General features: G+C 56.7%; 5 non-coding genes and 5 pseudogenes across 5 annotated transcripts; all 10 read right to left on the bottom strand.

The window, feature by feature from the left end:
* Positions 1–3,486: 3,486 nt before the first annotated feature.
* On the bottom strand, positions 3,487–3,605 carry LOC125993200 (5S ribosomal RNA; annotated as a pseudogene).
* A 631-nt stretch (positions 3,606–4,236) lies between these two features.
* Positions 4,237–4,355, bottom strand: LOC125993271 (5S ribosomal RNA). The gene has a single exon (XR_007490100.1). It is a non-coding gene; the product is annotated as a 5S ribosomal RNA (ribosomal RNA).
* A 5,141-nt stretch (positions 4,356–9,496) lies between these two features.
* Positions 9,497–9,615, bottom strand: LOC125993182 (5S ribosomal RNA). Its single transcript, XR_007490062.1, has one exon. It is a non-coding gene; the product is annotated as a 5S ribosomal RNA (ribosomal RNA).
* Positions 9,616–10,458: 843 nt separating this feature from the next.
* LOC125993205 (5S ribosomal RNA) lies at positions 10,459–10,577 on the bottom strand (annotated as a pseudogene).
* An 871-nt stretch (positions 10,578–11,448) lies between these two features.
* LOC125993275 (5S ribosomal RNA) lies at positions 11,449–11,567 on the bottom strand. Its single transcript, XR_007490104.1, has one exon. It is a non-coding gene; the product is annotated as a 5S ribosomal RNA (ribosomal RNA).
* A 2,771-nt stretch (positions 11,568–14,338) lies between these two features.
* LOC125993185 (5S ribosomal RNA) lies at positions 14,339–14,457 on the bottom strand (annotated as a pseudogene).
* Positions 14,458–15,299: 842 nt separating this feature from the next.
* On the bottom strand, positions 15,300–15,418 carry LOC125993188 (5S ribosomal RNA; annotated as a pseudogene).
* Positions 15,419–16,294: 876 nt separating this feature from the next.
* LOC125993259 (5S ribosomal RNA) lies at positions 16,295–16,413 on the bottom strand. Its single transcript, XR_007490089.1, has one exon. It is a non-coding gene; the product is annotated as a 5S ribosomal RNA (ribosomal RNA).
* A 3,209-nt stretch (positions 16,414–19,622) lies between these two features.
* LOC125993198 (5S ribosomal RNA) lies at positions 19,623–19,741 on the bottom strand (annotated as a pseudogene).
* A 631-nt stretch (positions 19,742–20,372) lies between these two features.
* On the bottom strand, positions 20,373–20,491 carry LOC125993272 (5S ribosomal RNA). The gene has a single exon (XR_007490101.1). It is a non-coding gene; the product is annotated as a 5S ribosomal RNA (ribosomal RNA).
* Positions 20,492–23,580: the final 3,089 nt, after the last annotated feature.

The raw sequence follows: 23,580 nt of genomic DNA, 5'->3' as shown, positions 1-23,580 counted from the left end.
GCCGAGCGGATCGGCTGTTTATAAGCACCGCGGAGGTGGTCGCGGCGCCTCATTCGACTTCCAGCGGCCGGCGAGCTCGCGCACCCGCCCGGCATATCCGGGAGGCCGTGCGCACGAGCCAAGTGGCCGAAAATAGCCCCCGCCGAGCGGATCGGCTGTTTATAAGCACCGAGGAGGTGGTCGCGGCGCCTCATTCGACTTCCAGCGGCCGGCGAGCCCGCGCACCCGCCCGGCACATCCGGGAGGCCGTGCGCACGAGCCAAGTGGCCGAAAATAGCCCCCGCCGAGCGGATCGGCTGTTTATAAGCACCGCGGAGGTGGTCGCGGCGCCTCATTCGACTTCCAGCGGCCGGCGAGCTCGCGCACCCGCCCGGCACATCCGGGAGGCCGTGCGCACGAGCCAAGTGGCCGAAAATAGCCCCCGCCGAGCGGATCGGCTGTTTATAAGCACCGCGGAGGTGGTCGCGGCGCCTCATTCGACTTCCAGCGGCCGGCGAGATCGCGCACCCGCCCGGCACATCCGGGAGGCCGTGCGCACGAGCCAAGTGGCCGAAAATAGCCCCCGCCGAGCGGATCGGCTGTTTATAAGCACCGCGGAGGTGGTCGCGGCGCCTCATTCGACTTCCAGCGGCCGGCGAGCTCGCGCACCCGCCCGGCACATCCGGGAGGCCGTGCGCACGAGCCAAGTGGCCGAAAATAGCCCCCGCCGAGCGGATCGGCTGTTTATAAGCACCGCGGAGGTGGTCGCGGCGCCTCATTCGACTTCCGGCGAGCTCGCGCACCCGCCCGGCACATCCGGGAGGCCGTGCGCACGAGCCAAGTGGCCGAAAATAGCCCCCGCCGAGCGGATCGGCTGTTTATAAGCACCGCGGAGGTGGTCGCGGCGCCTCATTCGACTTCCAGCGGCCGGCGAGCTCGCGCACCCGCCCGGCACATCCGGGAGGCCGTGCGCACGAGCCAAGTGGCCGAAAATAGCCCCCGCCGAGCGGATCGGCTGTTTATAAGCACCGCGGAGGTGGTCGCGGCGCCTCATTCGACTTCCAGCGGCCGGCGAGCTCGCGCACCCGCCCGGCACATCCGGGAGGCCGTGCGCACGAGCCAAGTGGCCGAAAATAGCCCCCGCCGAGCAGATCGGCTGTTTATAAGCACCGCGGAGGTGGTCGCGGCGCCTCATTCGACTTCCAGCGGCCGGCGAGCTCGCGCACCCGCCCGGCACATCCGGGAGGCCGTGCGCACGAGCCAAGTGGCCGAAAATAGCCCCCGCCGAGCGGATCGGCTGTTTATAAGCACCGCGGAGGTGGTCGCGGCGCCTCATTCGACTTCCAGCGGCCGGCGAGCTCGCGCACCCGCCCGGCACATCCGGGAGGCCGTGCGCACGAGCCAAGTGGCCGAAAATAGCCCCCGCCGAGCGGATCGGCGGTTTATAAGCACCGCGGAGGTGGTCGCGGCGCCTCATTCGACTTCCAGCGGCCGGCGAGATCGCGCACCCGCCCGGCACATCCGGGAGGCCGTGCGCACGAGCCAAGTGGCCGAAAATAGCCCCCGCCGAGCGGATCGGCTGTTTATAAGCACCGCGGAGGTGGTCGCGGCGCCTCATTCGACTTCCAGCGGCCGGCGAGCTCGCGCACCCGCCCGGCACATCCGGGAGGCCGTGCGCACGAGCCAAGTGGCCGAAAATAGCCCCCGCCGAGCGGATCGGCTGTTTATAAGCACCGCGGAGGTGGTCGCGGCGCCTCATTCGACTTCCGGCGAGCTCGCGCACCCGCCCGGCACATCCGGGAGGCCGTGCGCACGAGCCAAGTGGCCGAAAATAGCCCCCGCCGAGCGGATCGGCTGTTTATAAGCACCGCGGAGGTGGTCGCGGCGCCTCATTCGACTTCCAGCGGCCGGCGAGCTCGCGCACCCGCCCGGCACATCCGGGAGGCCGTGCGCACGAGCCAAGTGGCCGAAAATAGCCCCCGCCGAGCGGATCGGCTGTTTATAAGCACCGCGGAGGTGGTCGCGGCGCCTCATTCGACTTACAGCGGTCGGCGAGCTCGCGCACCCGCCCGGCACATCCGGGAGGCCGTGCGCACGAGCCAAGTGGCCGAAAATAGCCCCCGCCGAGCGGATCGGCTGTTTATAAGCACCGCGGAGGTGGTCGCGGCGCCTCATTCGACTTCCAGCGGCCGGCGAGCTCGCGCACCCGCCCGGCACATCCGGGAGGCCGTGCGCACGAGCCAAGTGGCCGAAAATAGCCCCCGCCGAGCGGATCGGCTGTTTATAAGCACCGCGGAGGTGGTCGCGGCGCCTCATTCGACTTCCAGCGGCCGGCGAGCTCGCGCACCCGCCCGGCACATCCGGGAGGCCGTGCGCACGAGCCAAGTGGCCGAAAATAGCCCCCGCCGAGCGGATCGGCTGTTTATAAGCACCGCGGAGGTGGTCGCGGCGCCTCATTCGACTTCCAGCGGCCGGCGAGCTCGCGCACCCGCCCGGCACATCCGGGAGGCCGTGCGCACGAGCCAAGTGGCCGAAAATAGCCCCCGCCGAGCGGATCGGCTGTTTATAAGCACCGCGGAGGTGGTCGCGGCGCCTCATTCGACTTCCAGCGGCCGGCGAGCTCGCGCACCCGCCCGGCACATCCGGGAGGCCGTGCGCACGAGCCAAGTGGCCGAAAATAGCCCCCGCCGAGCGGATCGGCGGTTTATAAGCACCGCGGAGGTGGTCGCGGCGCCTCATTCGACTTCCAGCGGGCCGCGCACTCGCGCACGCCGCCCGGTTCAAATTTTCTAAGTGCAACGCATAATGAGATGCATGAGAAACGGCCTTGGTTACCATCACATTTGAAGCGATGAATACGAAGTTAAATTTTATGACTCGGTGTATAAGTCGAGGTCGATTTTTTTCGGTCGATTTTGGATCGAAAAAGGTCGACCAATACACCGGCAAATACGGTATATATACTTATTATAAATGTAGTATTTATTTATATTGATTTATTGTTTATTTATATATATAAAGGCAGGTCCGCAAAAATATTTCTGACGCGTAGCCGGTCCGTGGCGCAAGAAAGTTTGGGGACCACTAGTCTAAAAGAATCTGGCCGTAACTGGAATAGGGTTCTACGCGAATGCCCAACGGAAAAGTGAAGTGCACAAAACCTGCATTTGGCTGTATCAAAATAAATGTCATGAAAAAGGTAAAAACACTACATGGAAGCGCAATGTGTTGTGCTGGGTTCTTTTACAACTAAAGACTGCTGCTTTGAGTTCACAGGGAGCCATGCTCTTTATTCACTGTACATAGTCTGACCTCTAGCGGTAAAAACGTGAACTGCAATGCTATGGCTGTCGCCACACAATGTAGGTTTTAAACTCGTGTTGTAGTTTCAGTGTCGGAGTTCAAACTAGGCTTGCAGTTTCCGAATGCCATTCGTGATGGGTGCTGTAAAAAGTTCTTGGCTTAAACGATTGAAGTGCACATAAGAAAAAAAAAAAAAAAAAAAAAAGCTTACGGTAAATGGTATTCCCAGGCGGTGTCCCATCCAAGTACTTACCAGGCCCGACCCTGCTTAGCCTCCGAGATCGGACGAGATCGGGCGCTCTCAGGGTAGTATGGCCGTAAGCCGTGAGACCGCTCAGAATTTTTCATTTTATAGACACAATCGCCCCTGAAACCATGCCAAGCAGCGGCGGGACTTGATGGCTGTGGTAAAAGTTTCCTTTCACAATTGACGTGGGAAAAAAAAAAAAAAAAGGCTTTCAGCACCTGGTATTCCCGGACGGTCACCCTTCCCTTTTGTTTTTTTTTTTGTTTTTTTTACAACCAGGGCCGAAACAGGCTTTCTTCCAAGGCTTTTGGTGTTTTCTGGAAACATGGCTATCATGAAAAGTTATTGACAGCTTTTTATGCGGTAGCACGAATTTGCCGTTGCGACCTGCATTTTGCTGAATCAAAATAAATGCCTTGAAAAGTTTAAAAACACTTCATGGAAGTGTTGTGTTGGGTTCTTTTACAAGTCAAGCCTGCTGCTTTGAGTTCACAGGGAGCCATGCTCACTGTACATAGTCTGCTCTCTAGCGGTAAAAAATTTAACTACAATGCTGTGGATGTCACCACATAATATAGCTTTCAAACTCGTGTTATAGTTTCAATGTCGGAGTTTAAATTAGGCTTGCTGTTTCCGGATGCCATTCGTGATGGGTGTTGTAAAAAATAGCTTCTTAAACGATTGAAGTGCACATAAGAAAAAGAAAAAGCTTACAGCACCTGGTATTCCCAGGCGGTCTCCCATCCAAGTACTAACCAGGCCCGACCCTGCTTAGCTTCCGAGATCGGACGAGATCGGGCGTTCTCAGGGTAGTATGGCCGTAAGCCGTGAGGTTAACCAACATTTTGCATTTTATAGACACAATCGCCCCTGAAACTAGCGAGCGAGCCAATGAAGCCTTCAAAACTGCTTCGGCACATGGAGACCAAGCATCCTGCATTAAAAGACAAACCTTAACCACTTCGGGTTTCATTGTCTCCGATTACGCCTGGATGGGACCGGCTCGTTTCTGAGAAACAAGCTCGGTGCTCCCAATAATTCAACGTAATGGTGACTTTTATTTTTATGTGGTTTATATTTGTTTTTATGCCAGTCGTATCATTTTATTTAATCGTATTTACCGTATTTGCCGGTGTACAGGTCGACTCGGTGTATAAGTCGACCCCCTAAAATTCGACGGAAATTTACGATTTTATGATATATCCTGTCAGGAATGAGTTGAGCCAGGGCGACCAAATGCAGCTTGAACCAGGATTTATTGCAGGGAAAAGGAGTTGGAAGGGAGGCAGGTGGGGAACGAACGACACAGACGGGAGGAAGGCTCACGGCCAGCAAAACAGACAGACTGACCGACATGAAGTCCCCTTGGACAAGATTAAAATTCTGACCGTGAGCCTTCAGACAGACCGAGGGAAAACCAGATGACACGAACAGGAACACTGGGCACGAACAGGAATGGACACAACAGTAGACACCGACAGGGAGAAACACACGGGCAGGGCTTAAATACACAGGGTAACAAGAGGAAGCAGGTGACAGACATTACGGTAACGAAAGGGGTGTGGCTGAGCGAAGTGGCACGGGCGTGACATATCCTTTGTATAAGTCGAGCTCAATTGTTGCATTATATTAAACTTCAAAATTCAATATGCGAAATTTATTGACGAAATGTGTTCAAATTCTGGGAGGCCGTGCGCATGCTGCTGTTTATAAGCACCGCGGAGGAGATCGCGGCCGGCGAGCTCGCGCACGCCGCCCGGCATCAACGGGAGGCCGGAAATAGCTCCAAGCCGAGCGGATCGGCACTTTATAAGCACCGCGGAGGAGATCGCGGCGCCTCATTCGACTTCCAGCGGCCGGCGAGCTCGCGCACCCGCCCGGCACATCCGGGAGGCCGTGCGCACGAGCCAAGTGGCCGAAAATAGCCCCCGCCGAGCGGATCGGCTGTTTATAAGCACCGCGGAGGTGGTCGCGGCGCCTCATTCGACTTCCAGCGGCCGGCGAGCTCGCGCACCCGCCCGGCACATCCGGGAGGCCGTGCGCACGAGCCAAGTGGCCGAAAATAGCCCCCGCCGAGCGGATCGGCTGTTTATAAGCACCGCGGAGGTGGTCGCGGCGCCTCATTCGACTTCCAGCGGCCGGCGAGCTCGCGCACCCGCCCGGCACATCCGGGAGGCCGTGCGCACGAGCCAAGTGGCCGAAAATAGCCCCCGCCGAGCGGATCGGCTGTTTATAAGCACCGCGGAGGTGGTCGCGGCGCCTCATTCGACTTCCAGCGGCCGGCGAGCTCGCGCACCCGCCCGGCACATCCGGGAGGCCGTGCGCACGAGCCAAGTGGCCGAAAATAGCCCCCGCCGAGCGGATCGGCTGTTTATAAGCACCGCGGAGGTGGTCGCGACGCCTCATTCGACTTCCAGCGGCCGGCGAGCTCGCGCACCCGCCCGGCACATCCGGGAGGCCGTGCGCACGAGCCAAGTGGCCGAAAATAGCCCCCGCCGAGCGGATCGGCTGTTTATAAGCACCGCGGAGGTGGTCGCGGCGCCTCATTCGACTTCCAGCGGCCGGCGAGCTCGCGCACCCGCCCGGCACATCCGGGAGGCCGTGCGCACGAGCCAAGTGGCCGAAAATAGCCCCCGCCGAGCGGATCGGCTGTTTATAAGCACCGCGGAGGTGGTCGCGGCGCCTCATTCGACTTCCAGCGGCCGGCGAGCTCGCGCACCCGCCCGGCACATCCGGGAGGCCGTGCGCACGAGCCAAGTGGCCGAAAATAGCCCCCGCCGAGCGGATCGGCTGTTTATAAGCAGCGCGGAGGTGGTCGCGGCGCCTCATTCGACTTCCAGCGGCCAGCGAGCTCGCGCACCCGCCCGGCACATCCGGGAGGCCGTGCGCACGAGCCAAGTGGCCGAAAATAGCCCCCGCCGAGCGGATCGGCTGTTTATAAGCACCGCGGAGGTGGTCGCGGCGCCTCATTCGACTTCCAGCGGCCGGCGAGCTCGCGCACCCGCCCGGCACATCCGGGAGGCCGTGCGCACGAGCCAAGTGGCCGAAAATAGCCCCCGCCGAGCGGATCGGCTGTTTATAAGCACCGCGGAGGTGGTCGCGGCGCCTCATTCGACTTCCAGCGGCCGGCGAGCTCGCGCACCCGCCCGGCACATCCGGGAGGCCGTGCGCACGAGCCAAGTGGCCGAAAATAGCCCCCGCCGAGCGGATCGGCTGTTTATAAGCACCGCGGAGGTGGTCGCGGCGCCTCATTCGACTTCCGGCGGCCGGCGAGCTCGCGCACCCGCCCGGCACATCCGGGAGGCCGTGCGCACGAGCCAAGTGGCCGAAAATAGCCCCCGCCGAGCGGATCGGCTGTTTATAAGCACCGCGGAGGTGGTCGCGGCGCCTCATTCGACTTCCGGCGGGCGGCGAGCTCGCGCACCCGCCCGGCACATCCGGGAGGCCGTGCGCACGAGCCAAGTGGCCGAAAATAGCCCCCGCCGAGCGGATCGGCCGTTTATAAGCACCGCGGAGGTGGTCGCGGCGCCTCATTCGACTTCCAGCGGCCGGCGAGCTCGCGCACCCGCCCGGCACATCCGGGAGGCCGTGCGCACGAGCCAAGTGGCCGAAAATAGCCCCCGCCGAGCGGATCGGCTGTTTATAAGCACCGCGGAGGTGGTCGCGGCGCCTCATTCGACTTCCAGCGGCCGGCGAGCTCGCGGACCCGCCCGGCACATCCGGGAGGCCGTGCGCACGAGCCAAGTGGCCGAAAATAGCCCCCGCCGAGCGGATCGGCTGTTTATAAGCACCGCGGAGGTGGTCGCGGCGCCTCATTCGACTTCAAGCGGCCGGCGAGCTCGCGCACCCGCCCGGCACATCCGGGAGGCCGTGCGCACGAGCCAAGTGGCCGAAAATAGCCCCCGCCGAGCGGATCGGCTGTTTATAAGCACCGCGGAGGTGGTCGCGGCGCCTCATTCGACTTCCAGCGGCCGGCGAGCTCGCGCACCCGCCCGGCACATCCGGGAGGCCGTGCGCACGAGCCAAGTGGCCGAAAATAGCCCCCGCCAAGCGGATCGGGTGTTTATAAGCACCGCGGAGGTGGTCGCGGCCCCTCATTCGACTTCCAGCGGCCGGCGAGATCGCGCACCCGCCCGGCACATCCGGGAGGCCGTGCGCACGAGCCAAGTGGCCGAAAATAGCCCCCGCCGAGCGAATCGGCTGTTTATAAGCACCGCGGAGGTGGTCGCGGCGCCTCATTCGACTTCCAGCGGCCGGCGAGCTCGCGCACCCGCCCGGCACATCCGGGAGGCCGTGCGCACGAGCCAAGTGGCCGAAAATAGCCCCCGCCGAGCGGATCGGCTGTTTATAAGCACCGCGGTGGTGGTCGCGGCGCCTCATTCGACTTCCAGCGGCCGGCGAGCTCGCGCACCCGCCCGGCACATCCGGGAGGCCGTGCGCACGAGCCAAGTGGCCGAAAATAGCCCCCGCCGAGCGGATCGGCTGTTTATAAGCACCGCGGAGGTGGTCGCGGCGCCTCATTCGACTTCCGGCGGCCGGCGAGCTCGCGCGCCCGCCCGGCACATCCGGGAGGCCGTGCGCACGAGCCAAGTGGCCGAAAATAGCCCCCGCCGAGCGGATCGGCTGTTTATAAGCACCGCGGAGGTGGTCGCGGCGCCTCATTCGACTTCCGGCGGGCGGCGAGCTCGCGCACCCGCCCGGCACATCCGGGAGGCCGTGCGCACGAGCCAAGTGGCCGAAAATAGCCCCCGCCGAGCGGATCGGCTGTTTATAAGCACCGCGGAGGTGGTCGCGGCGCCTCATTCGACTTACAGCGGTCGGCGAGCTCGCGCACCCGCCCGGCACATCCGGGAGGCCGTGCGCACGAGCCAAGTGGCCGAAAATAGCCCCCGCCGAGCGGATCGGCTGTTTATAAGCACCGCGGAGGTGGTCGCGGCACCTCATTCGACTTCCAGCGGCCGGCGAGCTCGCGCACCCGCCCGGCACATCCGGGAGGCCGTGCGCACGAGCCAAGTGGCCGAAAATAGCCCCCGCCGAGCGGATCGGCTGTTTATAAGCACCGCGGAGGTGGTCGCGGCGCCTCATTCGACTTCCAGCGGCCGGCGAGCTCGCGCACCCGCCCGGCACATCCGGGAGGCCGTGCGCACGAGCCAAGTGGCCGAAAATAGCCCCCGCCGAGCGGATCGGCGGTTTATAAGCACCGCGGAGGTGGTCGCGGCGCCTCATTCGACTTCCAACGGGCTGCGCACTCGCGCACGCCGCCCGGTTCAAATTTTCTAAGTGCAACGCACAATGAGATGCATGAGAAACGGCCTTGGTTACCATCACATTTGAAGCGATGAATACGAAGTTAAATTTTATGACTCGGTGTATAAGTCGAGGTCGATTTTTTTCGGTCGATTTTGGATCGAAAAAGGTCGACCAATACACCGGCAAATACGGTATATATACTTATTATAAATGTAGTATTTATTTATATTGATTTATTGTTTATTTATATATATAAAGGCAGGTCCGCAAAAATATTTCTGACGCGTAGCCGGTCCGTGGCGCAAGAAAGGTTGGGGACCACTAGTCTAAAAGAATCTGGCCGTAACTGGAATAGGGTTCTACGCGAATGCCCAACGGAAAAGTGAAGTGCACAAAACCTGCATTTGGCTGTATCAAAATAAATGTCATGAAAAAGGTAAAAACACTACATGGAAGCGCAATGTGTTGTGCTGGGTTCTTTTACAAGTAAAGACTGCTGCTTTGAGTTCACAGGGAGCCATGCTCTTTATTCACTGTACATAGAGGTTTTCAACTCGTGTTGTAGTTTCAGTGTCGGAGTTCAAACTAGGCTTGCAGTTTCCGAATGCCATTCGTGATGGGTGTTGTAAAAAGGTCTTGGCTTAAACGATTGAAGTGCACATAAGAAAAAAAAAAAAAAAAAAAAAAGAGCTTGAAGTGCACATAAGAAAAAGAAAAAGCTTACAGCACCTGGTATTCCCAGGCAGTCTCCCATCCAAGTACTAACCAGGCCACACCCTGCTTAGCTTCCGAGATAAGACGAGATCAGGCGTTCTCAGGGTAGTATGGCCGTAAGCCGTGAGGTGACCCAACATTTTGCATTTTATAGACACAATCGCCCCTGAAACTAGCGAGCAAGCCAATGAAGCCTTCAAAACTGCTTCGGCACATGGAGACCAAGCATCCTGCATTAAAAGACAAACCTTAACCACTTCGGGTTTCATTGTCTCCGATTACGCCTGGATGGGACCGGCTCGTTTCTGAGAAACAAGCTCGGTGCTCCCAATAATTCAACGTAATGGTGACTTTTATTTTTATGTGGTTTATATTTGTTTTTATGCCAGTCGTATCATTTTATTTAATCCTATTTATATATATTTATTATAAATGTAGTATTTATTTATATAGATTTATTGTTTATTTATATATATAAAGGCAGGTCCGCAAAAATATTTCTGACGCGTAGCCGGTCCGTGGCGCAAGAAAGTTTGGGGACCACTAGTCTAAAAGAATCTGGCCGTAACTGGAATAGGGTTCTACGCGAATGCCCAACGGAAAAGTGAAGTGCACAAAACCTGCATTTGGCTGTATCAAAATAAATGTCATGAAAAAGGTAAAAACACTACATGGAAGCGCAATGTGTTGTGCTGGGTTCTTTTACAAGTAAAGACTGCTGCTTTGAGTTCACAGGGAGCCATGCTCTTTATTCACTGTACATAGTCTGTCCTCTAGCGGTAATAACGTGAACTGCAATGCTATGGCTGTCGCCACACAATGTAGGTTTTAAACTCGTGTTGTAGTTTCAGTGTCGGAGTTCAAACTAGGCTTGCAGTTTCCGAATGCCATTCGTGATGGGTGCTGTAAAAAGTTCTTGACTTAAACGATTGAAGTGCACATAAGAAAAAAAAAAAAAAAAAAAAAGCTTACGGTAACTGGTATTCCCAGGCGGTCTCCCATCCAAGTACTAACCAGGCCCGACCCTGCTTAGCCTCCGAGGTCGGACGAGAGCGGGCGCTCTCAGGGTAGTATTGCCGTAAGCCGTGAGACCGCTCAGAATTTTTCATTTTATAGACACAATCGCCCCTGAAACCATGCCAAGCAGCGGCGGGACTTGATGGCTGTGGTAAAAGTTTCCTTTCACAATTGACGTGGGAAAAAAAAAAAAAAAAAGGCTTTCAGCACCTGGTATTCCCGGACGGTCACCCTTCCCTTTTGTTTTTTTTTTGTTTTTTTTACAACCAGGGCCGAAACAGGCTTTCTTCCAAGGCTTTTGGTGTTTTCTGGAAACATGGCTATCATGAAAAGTTATTGACAGCTTTTTATGCGGTAGCACGAATTTGCCGTTGCGACCTGCATTTTGCTGAATCAAAATAAATGCCTTGAAAAGTTTAAAAACACTTCATGGAAGTCACTTCACTGGTTTCTTTTATATCAAACAAATTGTTTTAGGTTATTCACCTGACATGTTTCGGCGGTTTCTTCCGATTTCATCAGAGTGTCACAGATGTGATGGTGACGCGTCTTTATCAGCTGATGGATCAACATGTCAGGTGAATAACCTAAAACAATTTGTTTGATATAAAAGAAACCAGTGAAGTGATTAAATAAGGAAAAACAAAATGAACTTAGTACAATTACTTCATGGAAGTGTTGTGTTGGGTTCTTTTACAAGTCAAGCCTGCTGCTTTGAGTTCACAGGGAGCCATGCTCACTGTACATAGTCTGCTCTCTAGCGGTAAAAAATTTAACTACAATGCTGTGGATGTCACCACATAATATAGCTTTCAAACTCGTGTTATAGTTTCAATGTCGGAGTTTAAATTAGGCTTGCTGTTTCCGGATGCCATTCGTGATGGGTGTTGTAAAAAATAGCTTCTTAAACGATTGAAGTGCACATAAGAAAAAGAAAAAGCTTACAGCACCTGGTATTCCCAGGCGGTCTCCCATCCAAGTACTAACCAGGCCCGACCCTGCTTAGCTTCCGAGATTGGACGAGATCGGGCGTTCTCAGGGTAGTATGGCCGTAAGCCGTGAGGTGACCCAACATTTTGCATTTTATAGACACAATCGCCCCTGAAACTAGCGAGCGAGCCAATGAAGCCTTCAAAACTGCTTCGGCACATGGAGACCAAGCATCCTGCATTAAAAGACAAACCTTAACCACTTCGGGTTTCATTGTCTCCGATTACGCCTGGATGGGACCGGCTCGTTTCTGAGAAACAAGCTCGGTGCTCCCAATAATTCAACGTAATGGTGACTTTTATTTTTATGTGGTTTATATTTGTTTTTATGCCAGTCGTATCATTTTATTTAATCGTATTTACCGTATTTGCCGGTGTACAGGTCGACTCGGTGTATAAGTCGACCCCCTAAAATTCGACGGAAATTTACGATTTTATGATATATCCTTTGTATAAGTCGAGCTCAATTGTTGCATTATATTAAACTTCAAAATTCAATATGCGAAATTTATTGACGAAATGTGTTCAAATTCTGGGAGGCCGTGCGCATGCTGCTGTTTATAAGCACCGCGGAGGAGATCGCGGCCGGCGAGCTCGCGCACGCCGCCCGGCACCAACGGGAGGCCGGAAATAGCTCCAAGCCGAGCGGATCGGCACTTTATAAGCACCGCGGAGGAGATCGCGGCGCCTCATTGGACTTCCAGCGGCCGGCGAGCTCGCGCACCCGCCCGGCACATCCGGGAGGCCGTGCGCACGAGCCAAGTGGCCGAAAATAGCCCCCGCCGAGCGGATCGGCTGTTTATAAGCACCGCGGAGGTGGTCGCGGCGCCTCATTCGACTTCCAGCGGCCGGCGAGCTCGCGCACCCGCCCGGCACATCCGGGAGGCCGTGCGCACGAGCCAAGTGGCCGAAAATAGCCCCCGCCGAGCGGATCGGCTGTTTATAAGCACCGCGGAGGTGGTCGGGCGCCTCATTCGACTTCCAGCGGCCGGCGAGCTCGCGCACCCGCCCGGCACATCCGGGAGGCCGTGCGCACGAGCCAAGTGGCCGAAAATAGCCCCTGCCGAGCGGATCGGCTGTTTATAAGCACCGCGGAGGTGGTCGCGGCGCCTCATTCGACTTCCAGCGGCCGGCGAGCTCGCGCACCCGCCCGGCACATCCGGGAGGCCGTGCGCACGAGCCAAGTGCCGAAAATAGCCCCCGCCGAGCGGATCGGTTGTTTATAAGCACCGCGGAGGTAGTCGCGGCGCCTCATTCGACTTCCAGCGGCCGGCGAGCTCGCGCACCCGCCCGGCACATCCGAGAGGCCGTGCGCACGAGCCAAGTGGCCGAAAATAGCCCCCGCCGAGCGGATCGGCTGTTTATAAGCACCGCGGAGGTGGTCGCGGCGCCTCATTCGACTTCCAACGGCCGGCGAGCTCGCGCACCCGCCCGGCACATCCGGGAGGCCGTGCGCACGAGCCAAGTGGCCGAAAATAGCCCCCGCCGAGCGGATCGGCTGTTTATAAGCACCGCGGAGGTGGTCGCGGCGCCTCATTCGACTTCCAGCGGCCGGCGAGCTCGCGCACCCGCCCGGCACATCCGGGAGGCCGTGCGCACGAGCCAAGTGGCCGAAAATAGCCCCCGCCGAGCGGATCGGCTGTTTATAAGCACCGCGGAGGTGGTCGCGGCGCCTCATTCGACTTCCAGCGGCCGGCGAGCTCGCGCACCCGCCCGGCACATCCGGGAGGCCGTGCGCACGAGTCAAGTGGCCGAAAATAGCCCCCGCCGAGCGGATCGGCTGTTTATAAGCACCGCGGAGGTGGTCGCGGGGCCTCATTCGACTTCCAGCGGCCGGCGAGCTCGCGCACCCGCCCGGCACATCCGGGAGGCCGTGCGCACGAGCCAAGTGGCCGAAAATAGCCCCCGCCGAGCGGATCGGCTGTTTATAAGCACCGCGGAGGTGGTCGCGGCGCCTCATTCGACTTCCGGCGGGCGGCGAGCTCGCGCACCCGCCCGGCACATCCGGGAGGCCGTGCGCACGAGCCAAGTGGCCGAAAATAGCCCCCGCCGAGCGGATCGGCTGTTTATAAGCACCGCGGAGGTGGTCGCGGCGCCTCATTCAACTTCCAGCGGGCCGCGCACTCGCGCACGCCGCCCGGTTCAAATTTTCTAAGTGCAACGCACAATGAGATGCATGAGAAACGGCCTTGGTTACCATCACATTTGAAGCGATGAATACGAAGTTAAATTTTATGACTCGGTGTATAAGTCGAGGTCGATTTTTTTCGGTCGATTTTGGATCGAAAAAGGTCGACCAATACACCGGCAAATACGGTATATATACTTATTATAAATGTAGTATTTATTTATATTGATTTATTGTTTATTTATATATATAAAGGCAGGTCCGCAAAAATATTTCTGACGCGTAGCCGGTCCGTGGCGCAAGAAAGGTTGGGGACCACTAGTCTAAAAGAATCTGGCCGTAACTGGAATAGGGTTCTACGCGAATGCCCAACGGAAAAGTGAAGTGCACAAAACCTGCATTTGGCTGTATCAAAATAAATGTCATGAAAAAGTTAAAAACACTACATGGAAGCGCAATGTGTTGTGCTGGGTTCTTTTACAAGTAAAGACTGCTGCTTTGAGTTCACAGGGAGCCATGCTCTTTATTCACTGTACATAGAGGTTTTGAACTCGTGTTGTAGTTTCAGTGTCGGAGTTCAAACTAGGCTTGCAGTTTCCGAATGCCATGCGTGATGGGTGTTGTAAAAAGGTCTTGGCTTAAACGATTGAAGTGCACATAAGAAAAAAAAAAAAAAAAAAAGAGCTTGAAGTGCACATAAGAAAAAGAAAAAGCTTACAGCACCTGGTATTCCCAGGCAGTCTCCCATCCAAGTACTAACCAGGCCCGACCCTGCTTAGCTTCCGAGATAAGACGAGATCAGGCGTTCTCAGGGTAGTATGGCCGTAAGGCGTGAGGTGACCCAACATTTTGCATTTTATAGACACAATCGCCCCTGAAACTAGCGAGCAAGCCAATGAAGCCTTCAAAACTGCTTCGGCACATGGAGACCAAGCATCCTGCATTAAAAGACAAACCTTAACCACTTCGGGTTTCATTGTCTCCGATTACGCCTGGATGGGACCGGCTCGTTTCTGAGAAACAAGCTCGGTGCTCCCAATAATTCAACGTAATGGTGACTTTTATTTTTATGTGGTTTATATTTGTTTTTATGCCAGTCGTATCATTTTATTTAATCCTATTTATATATATTTATTATAAATGTAGTATTTATTTATATAGATTTATTGTTTATTTATATATATAAAGGCAGGTCCGCAAAAATATTTCTGACGCGTAGCCGGTCCGTGGCGCAAGAAAGTTTGGGGACCACTAGTCTAAAAGAATCTGGCCGTAACTGGAATAGGGTTCTACGCGAATGCCCAACGGAAAAGTGAAGTGCACAAAACCTGCATTTGGCTGTATCAAAATAAATGTCATGAAAAAGGTAAAAACACTACATGGAAGCGCAATGTGTTGTGCTGGGTTCTTTTACAAGTAAAGACTGCTGCTTTGAGTTCACAGGGAGCCATGCTCTTTATTCACTGTACATAGTCTGTCCTCTAGCGGTAAAAACGTGAACTGCAATGCTATGGCTGTCGCCACACAATGTAGGTTTTAAACTCGTGTTGTAGTTTCAGTGTCGGAGTTCAAACTAGGCTTGCAGTTTCCGAATGCCATTCGTGATGGGTGCTGTAAAAAGTTCTTTGCTTAAACGATTGAAGTGCACATAAGAAAAAAAAAAAAAAAAAAAAGCTTACGGTAACTGGTATTCCCAGGCGGTCTCCCATCCAAGTACTAACCAGGCCCGACCCTGCTTAGCCTCCGAGATCGGACGAGAGCGGGCGCTCTCAGGGTAGTATTGCCGTAAGCCGTGAAACCGCTCAGAATTTTTCATTTTATAGACACAATCGCCCCTGAAACCATGCCAAGCAGCGGCGGGACTTGATGGCTGTGGTAAAAGTTTCCTTTCACAATTGACGTGGGAAAAAAAAAAAAAAAAAGGCTTTCAGCACCTGGTATTTCCGGACGGTCACCCTTCCCTTTTGTTTTTTTTTTTTTTTGTTTTTTTTACAACCAGGGCCGAAACAGGCTTTCTTCCAAGGCTTTTGGTGTTTTCTAGAAACATGGCTATCATGAAAAGTTATTGACAGCTTTTTATGCGGTAGCACGAATTTGCCGTTGCGACCTGCATTTTGCTGAATCAAAATAAATGCCTTGAAAAGTTTAAAAACACTTCATGGAAGTCACTTCACTGGTTTCTTTTATATCAAACAAATTGTTTTAGGTTATTCACCTGACATGTTTCGGCGGTTTCTTCCGCCTTCATCAGAGTGTCACAGATGTGATGGTGACGCGTCTTTATCAGCTGATGGATCAACATGTCAGGTGAATAACCTAAAACAATTTGTTTGATATAAAAGAAACCAGTGAAGTGATTAAATAAGGAAAAACAGAATGAACTTAGTACAATTACTTCATGGAAGTGTTGTGTTGGGTTCTTTTACAAGTCAAGCCTGCTGCTTTGAGTTCACAGGGAGCCATGCTCACTGTACATAGTCTGCTCTCTAGCGGTAAAAAATTTAACTACAATGCTGTGGATGTCACCACATAATATAGCTTTCAAACTCGTGTTATAGTTTCAATGTCGGAGTTTAAATTAGGCTTGCTGTTTCCGGATGCCATTCGTGATGGGTGTTGTAAAAAATAGCTTCTTAAACGATTGAAGTGCACATAAGAAAAAGAAAAAGCTTACAGCACCTGGTATTCCCAGGCGGTCTCCCATCCAAGTACTAACCAGGCCCGACCCTGCTTAGCTTCCGAGATCGGACGAGATCGGGCGTTCTCAGGGTAGTATGGCCGTAAGCCGTGAGGTGACCCAACATTTTGCATTTTATAGACACAATCGCCCCTGAAACGAGCGAGCCAATGAAGCCTTCAAAACTGCTTCGGCACATGGAGACCAAGCATCCTGCATTAAAAGACAAACCTTAACCACTTCGGGTTTCATTGTCTCCGATTACGCCTGGATGGGACCGGCTCGTTTCTGAGAAACAAGCTCGGTGCTCCCAATAATTCAACGTAATGGTGACTTTTATTTTTATGTGGTTTATATTTGTTTTTATGCCAGTCGTATCATTTTATTTAATCGTATTTACCGTATTTGCCGGTGTACAGGTCGACTCGGTGTATAAGTCGACCCCCTAAAATTCGACGGAAATTTACGATTTTATGATATATCCTTTGTATAAGTCGAGCTCAATTGTTGCATTATATTAAACTTCAAAATTCAATATGCGAAATTTATTGACGAAATGTGTTCAAATTCTGGGAGGCCGTGCGCATGCTGCTGTTTATAAGCACCGCGGAGGAGATCGCGGCCGGCGAGCTCGCGCACGCCGCCCGGCACCAACGGGAGGCCGGAAATAGCTCCAAGCCGAGCGGATCGGCACTTTATAAGCACCGCGGAGGAGATCGCGGCGCCTCATTCGACTTCCAGCGGCCGGCGAGCTCGCGCACCCGCCCGGCACATCCGGGAGGCCGTGCGCACGAGCCAAGTGGCCGAAAATAGCCCCCGCCGAGCGGATCGGCTGTTTATAAGCACCGCGGAGGTGGTCGCGGCGCCTCATTCGACTTCCAGCGGCCGGCGAGCTCGCGCACCCGCCCGGCACATCCGGGAGGCCGTGCGCACGAGCCAAGTGGCCGAAAATAGCCCCCGCCGAGCGGATCGGCTGTTTATAAGCACCGCGGAGGTGGTCGCGGCGCCTCATTCGACTTCCAGCGGCCGGCGAGCTCGCGCACCCGCCCGGCACATCCGGGAGGCCGTGCGCACGAGCCAAGTGGCCGAAAATAGCCCCCGCCGAGCGGATCGGCTGTTTATAAGCACCGCGGAGGTGGTCGCGGCGCCTCATTCGACTTCCAGCGGCCGGCGAGCTCGCGCACCCGCCCGGCACATCCGGGAGGCCGTGCGCACGAGCCAAGTGGCCGAAAATAGCCCCCGCCGAGCGGATCGGCTGTTTATAAGCACCGCGGAGGTGGTCGCGACGCCTCATTCGACTTCCAGCGGCCGGCGAGCTCGCGCACCCGCCCGGCACATCCGGGAGGCCGTGCGCACGAGCCAAGTGACCGAAAATAGCCCCCGCCGAGCGGATCGGCTGTTTATAAGCACCGCGGAGGTGGTCGCGGCGCCTCATTCGACTTCCAGCGGCCGGCGAGCTCGCGCACCCGCCCGGCACATCCGGGAGGCCGTGCGCACGAGCCAAGTGGCCGAAAATAGCCCCCGCCGAGCGGATCGGCTGTTTATAAGCACCGCGGAGGTGGTCGCGGCGCCTCATTCGACTTCCAGCGGCCGGCGAGATCGCGCACCCGCCCGGCACATCCGGGAGGCCGTGCGCACGAGCCAAGTGGCCGAAAATAGCCCCCGCCGAGCGGATCGGCTGTTTATAAGCACCGCGGAGGTGGTCGCGGCGCCTCATTCGACTTCCAGCGGCCGGCGAGCTCGCGCACCCGCCCGGCACATCCGGGAGGCCGTGCGCACGAGCCAAGTGGCCGAAAATAGCCCCCGCCGAGCGGATCGGCTGTTTATAAGCACCGCGGAGGTGGTCGCGGCGCCTCATTCGACTTCCGGCGAGCTCGCGCACCCGCCCGGCACATCCGGGAGGCCGTGCGCACGAGCCAAGTGGCCGAAAATAGCCCCCGCCGAGCGGATCGGCTGTTTATAAGCACCGCGGAGGTGGTCGCGGCGCCTCATTCGACTTCCAGCGGCCGGCGAGCTCGCGCACCCGCCCGGCACATCCGGGAGGCCGTGCGCACGAGCCAAGTGGCCGAAAATAGCCCCCGCCGAGCGGATCGGCTGTTTATAAGCACCGCGGAGGTGGTCGCGGCGCCTCATTCGACTTACAGCGGTCGGCGAGCTCGCGCACCCGCCCGGCACATCCGGGAGGCCGTGCGCACGAGCCAAGTGGCCGAAAATAGCCCCCGCCGAGCGGATCGGCTGTTTATAAGCACCGCGGAGGTGGTCGCGGCGCCTCATTCGACTTCCAGCGGCCGGCGAGCTCGCGCACCCGCCCGGCACATCCGGGAGGCCGTGCGCACGAGCCAAGTGGCCGAAAATAGCCCCCGCCGAGCAGATCGGCTGTTTATACGCACCGCGGAGGTGGTCGCGGCGCCTCATTCGACTTCCAGCGGCCGGCGAGCTCGCGCACCCGCCCGGCACATCCGGGAGGCCGTGCGCACGAGCCAAGTGGCCGAAAATAGCCCCCGCCGAGCGGATCGGCTGTTTATAAGCACCGCGGAGGTGGTCGCGGCGCCTCATTCGACTTCCAGCGGGCCGCGCACTCGCGCACGCCGCCCGGTTCAAATTTTCTAAGTGCAACGCACAATGAGATGCATGAGAAACGGCCTTGGTTACCATCACATTTGAAGCGATGAATACGAAGTTAAATTTTATGACTCGGTGTATAAGTCGAGGTCGATTTTTTTCGGTCGATTTTGGATCGAAAAAGGTCGACCAATACACCGGCAAATACGGTATATATACTTATTATAAATGTAGTATTTATTTATATTGATTTATTGTTTATTTATATATATAAAGGCAGGTCCGCAAAAATATTTCTGACGCGTAGCCGGTCCGTGGCGCAAGAAAGGTTGGGGACCACTAGTCTAAAAGAATCTGGCCGTAACTGGAATAGGGTTCTACGCGAATGCCCAACGGAAAAGTGAAGTGCACAAAACCTGCATTTGGCTGTATCAAAATAAATGTCATGAAAAAGGTAAAAACACTACATGGAAGCGCAATGTGTTGTGCTGGGTTCTTTTACAAGTAAAGACTGCTGCTTTGAGTTCACAGGGAGCCATGCTCTTTATTCACTGTACATAGTCTGTCCTCTAGCGGTAAAAACGTGAACTGCAATGCTATGGCTGTCGCCACACAATGTAGGTTTTAAACTCGTGTTGTAGTTTCAGTGTCGGAGTTCAAACTAGGCTTGCAGTTTCCGAATGCCATTCGTGATGGGTGCTGTAAAAAGTTCTTGGCTTAAACGATTGAAGTGCACATAAGAAAAAAAAAAAAAAAAGCTTACGGTAAATGGTATTCCCAGGCGGTGTCCCATCCAAGTACTTACCAGGCCCGACCCTGCTTAGCCTCCGAGATCGGACGAGATCGGGCGCTCTCAGGGTAGTATGGCCGTAAGCCGTGAGACCGCTCAGAATATTTTTCATTTTATAGACACAATCGCCCCTGAAACCATGCCAAGCAGCGGCGGGACTTGATGGCTGTGGTAAAAGTTTCCTTTCACAATTGACGTGGGAAAAAAAAAAAAAAAAAGGCTTTCAGCACCTGGTATTCCCGGACGGTCACCCTTCCCTTTTGTTTTTTTTTTTTTTTTTACAACCAGGGCCGAAACAGGCTTTCTTCCAAGGCTTTTGGTGTTTTCTGGAAACATGGCTATCATGAAAAGTTATTGACAGCTTTTTATGCGGTAGCACGAATTTGCCGTTGCGACCTGCATTTTGCTGAATCAAAATAAATGCCTTGAAAAGTTTAAAAACACTTCATGGAAGTGTTGTGTTGGGTTCTTTTACAAGTCAAGCCTGCTGCTTTGAGTTCACAGGGAGCCATGCTCACTGTACATAGTCTGCTCTCTAGCGGTAAAAAATTTAACTACAATGCTGTGGATGTCACCACATAATATAGCTTTCAAACTCGTGTTATAGTTTCAATGTCGGAGTTTAAATTAGGCTTGCTGTTTCCGGATGCCATTCGTGATGGGTGTTGTAAAAAATAGCTTCTTAAACGATTGAAGTGCACATAAGAAAAAGAAAAAGCTTACAGCACCTGGTATTCCCAGGCGGTCTCCCATCCAAGTACTAACCAGGCCCGACCCTGCTTAGCTTCCGAGATCGGACGAGATCGGGCGTTCTCAGGGTAGTATGGCTGTAAACCGTGAGGTGACCCAACATTTTGCATTTTATAGACACAATCGCCCCTGAAACTAGCGAGCGAGCCAATGAAGCCTTCAAAACTGCTTCGGCACATGGAGACCAAGCATCCTGCATTAAAAGACAAACCTTAACCACTTCGGGTTTCATTGTCTCCGATTACGCCTGGATGGGACCGGCTCGTTTCTGAGAAACAAGCTCGGTGCTCCCAATAATTCAACGTAATGGTGACTTTTATTTTTATGTGGTTTATATTTGTTTTTATGCCAGTCGTATCATTTTATTTAATCGTATTTACCGTATTTGCCGGTGTACAGGTCGACTCGGTGTATAAGTCGACCCCCTAAAATTCGACGGAAATTTACGATTTTATGATATATCCTTTGTATAAGTCGAGCTCAATTGTTGCATTATATTAAACTTCAAAATTCAATATGCGAAATTTATTGACGAAATGTGTTCAAATTCTGGGAGGCCGTGCGCATGCTGCTGTTTATAAGCACCGCGGAGGAGATCGCGGCCGGCGAGCTCGCGCACGCCGCCCGGCACCAACGGGAGGCCGGAAATAGCTCCAAGCCGAGCGGATCGGCACTTTATAAGCACCGCGGAGGAGATCGCGGCGCCTCATTCGACTTCCAGCGGCCGGCGAGCTCGCGCACCCGCCCGGCACATCCGGGAGGCCGTGCGCACGAGCCAAGTGGCCGAAAATAGCCCCCGCCGAGCGGATCGGCTGTTTATAAGCACCGCGGAGGTGGTCGCGGCGCCTCATTCGACTTCCAGCGGCCGGCGAGCTCGCGCACCCGCCCGGCACATCCGGGAGGCCGTGCGCACGAGCCAAGTGGCCGAAAATAGCCCCCGCCGAGCGGATCGGCTGTTTATAAGCACCGCGGAGGTGGTCGCGGCGCCTCATTCGACTTCCAGCGGCCGGCGAGCTCGCGCACCCGCCCGGCACATCCGGGAGGCCGTGCGCACGAGCCAAGTGGCCGAAAATAGCCCCCGCCGAGCGGATCGGCTGTTTATAAGCACCGCGGAGGTGGTCGCGGCGCCTCATTCGACTTCCAGCGGCCGGCGAGCTCGCGCACCCGCCCGGCACATCCGGGAGGCCGTGCGCACGAGCCAAGTGGCCGAAAATAGCCCCCGCCGAGCGGATCGGCTGTTTATAAGCACCGCGGAGGTGGTCGCGACGCCTCATTCGACTTCCAGCGGCCGGCGAGCTCGCGCACCCGCCCGGCACATCCGGGAGGCCGTGCGCACGAGCCAAGTGGCCGAAAATAGCCCCCGCCGAGCGGATCGGCTGTTTATAAGCACCGCGGAGGTGGTCGCGGCGCCTCATTCGACTTCCAGCGGCCGGCGAGCTCGCGCACCCGCCCGGCACATCCGGGAGGCCGTGCGCACGAGCCAAGTGGCCGAAAATAGCCCCCGCCGAGCGGATCGGCTGTTTATAAGCACCGCGGAGGTGGTCGCGGCGCCTCATTCGACTTCCAGCGGCCGGCGAGCTCGCGCACCCGCCCGGCACATCCGGGAGGCCGTGCGCACGAGCCAAGTGGCCGAAAATAGCCCCCGCCGAGCGGATCGGCTGTTTATAAGCACCGCGGAGGTGGTCGCGGCGCCTCATTCGACTTCCAGCGGCCAGCGAGCTCGCGCACCCGCCCGGCACATCCGGGAGGCCGTGCGCACGAGCCAAGTGGCCGAAAATAGCCCCCGCCGAGCGGATCGGCTGTTTATAAGCACCGCGGAGGTGGTCGCGGCGCCTCATTCGACTTCCAGCGGCCGGCGAGCTCGCGCACCCGACCGGCACATCCGGGAGGCCGTGCGCACGAGCCAAGTGGCCGAAAATAGCCCCCGCCGAGCGGATCGGCTGTTTATAAGCACCGCGGAGGTGGTCGCGGCGCCTCATTCGACTTCCGGCGGGCGGCGAGCTCGCGCACCCGCCCGGCACATCCGGGAGGCCGTGCGCACGAGCCAAGTGGCCGAAAATAGCCCCCGCCGAGCGGATCGGCTGTTTATAAGCACCGCGGAGGTGGTCGCGGCGCCTCATTCGACTTCCAGCGGCCGGCGAGCTCGCGCACCCGCCCGGCACATCCGGGAGGCCGTGCGCACGAGCCAAGTGGCCGAAAATAGCCCCCGCCGAGCGGATCGGCTGTTTATAAGCACCGCGGAGGTGGTCGCGGCGCCTCATTCGACTTCCAGCGGCCGGCGAGCTCGCGCACCCGCCCGGCACATCCGGGAGGCCGTGCGCACGAGCCAAGTGGCCGAAAATAGCCCCCGCCGAGCGGATCGGCTGTTTATAAGCACCGCGGAGGTGGTCGCGGCGCCTCATTCGACTTCAAGCGGCCGGCGAGCTCGCGCACCCGCCCGGCACATCCGGGAGGCCGTGCGCACGAGCCAAGTGGCCGAAAATAGCCCCCGCCGAGCGGATCGGCTGTTTATAAGCACCGCGGAGGTGGTCGCGGCGCCTCATTCGACTTCCAGCGGCCGGCGAGCTCGCGCACCCGCCCGGCACATCCGGGAGGCCGTGCGCACGAGCCAAGTGGCCGAAAATAGCCCCCGCCGAGCGGATCGGCTGTTTATAAGCACCGCGGAGGTGGTCGGGCGCCTCATTCGACTTCCAGCGGCCGGCGAGCTCGCGCACCCGCCCGGCACATCCGGGAGGCCGTGCGCACGAGCCAAGTGGCCGAAAATAGCCCCCGCCGAGCGGATCGGCTGTTTATAAGCACCGCGGAGGTGGTCGCGGCGCCTCATTCGACTTCCAGCGGCCGGCGAGCTCGCGCACCCGCCCGGCACATCCGGGAGGCCGTGCGCACGAGCCAAGTGGCCGAAAATAGCCCCCGCCGAGCGGATCGGCTGTTTATAAGCACCGCGGAGGTGGTCGCGGCGCCTCATTCGACTTCCAGCGGCCGGCGAGCTCGCGCACCCGCCCGGCACATCCGGGAGGCCGTGCGCACGAGCCAAGTGGCCGAAAATAGCCCCCGCCGAGCGGATCGGCTGTTTATAAGCACCGCGGAGGTGGTCGCGGCGCCTCATTCGACTTCCGGCGAGCTCGCGCACCCGCCCGGCACATCCGGGAGGCCGTGCGCACGAGCCAAGTGGCC

Source organism: Syngnathus scovelli, unplaced genomic scaffold, assembly GCF_024217435.2.
Source record: "Syngnathus scovelli strain Florida unplaced genomic scaffold, RoL_Ssco_1.2 HiC_scaffold_27, whole genome shotgun sequence".
NCBI lineage: Eukaryota > Metazoa > Chordata > Actinopteri > Syngnathiformes > Syngnathidae > Syngnathus > Syngnathus scovelli.
This window is presented reverse-complemented; position numbering and strand designations above follow the sequence as displayed.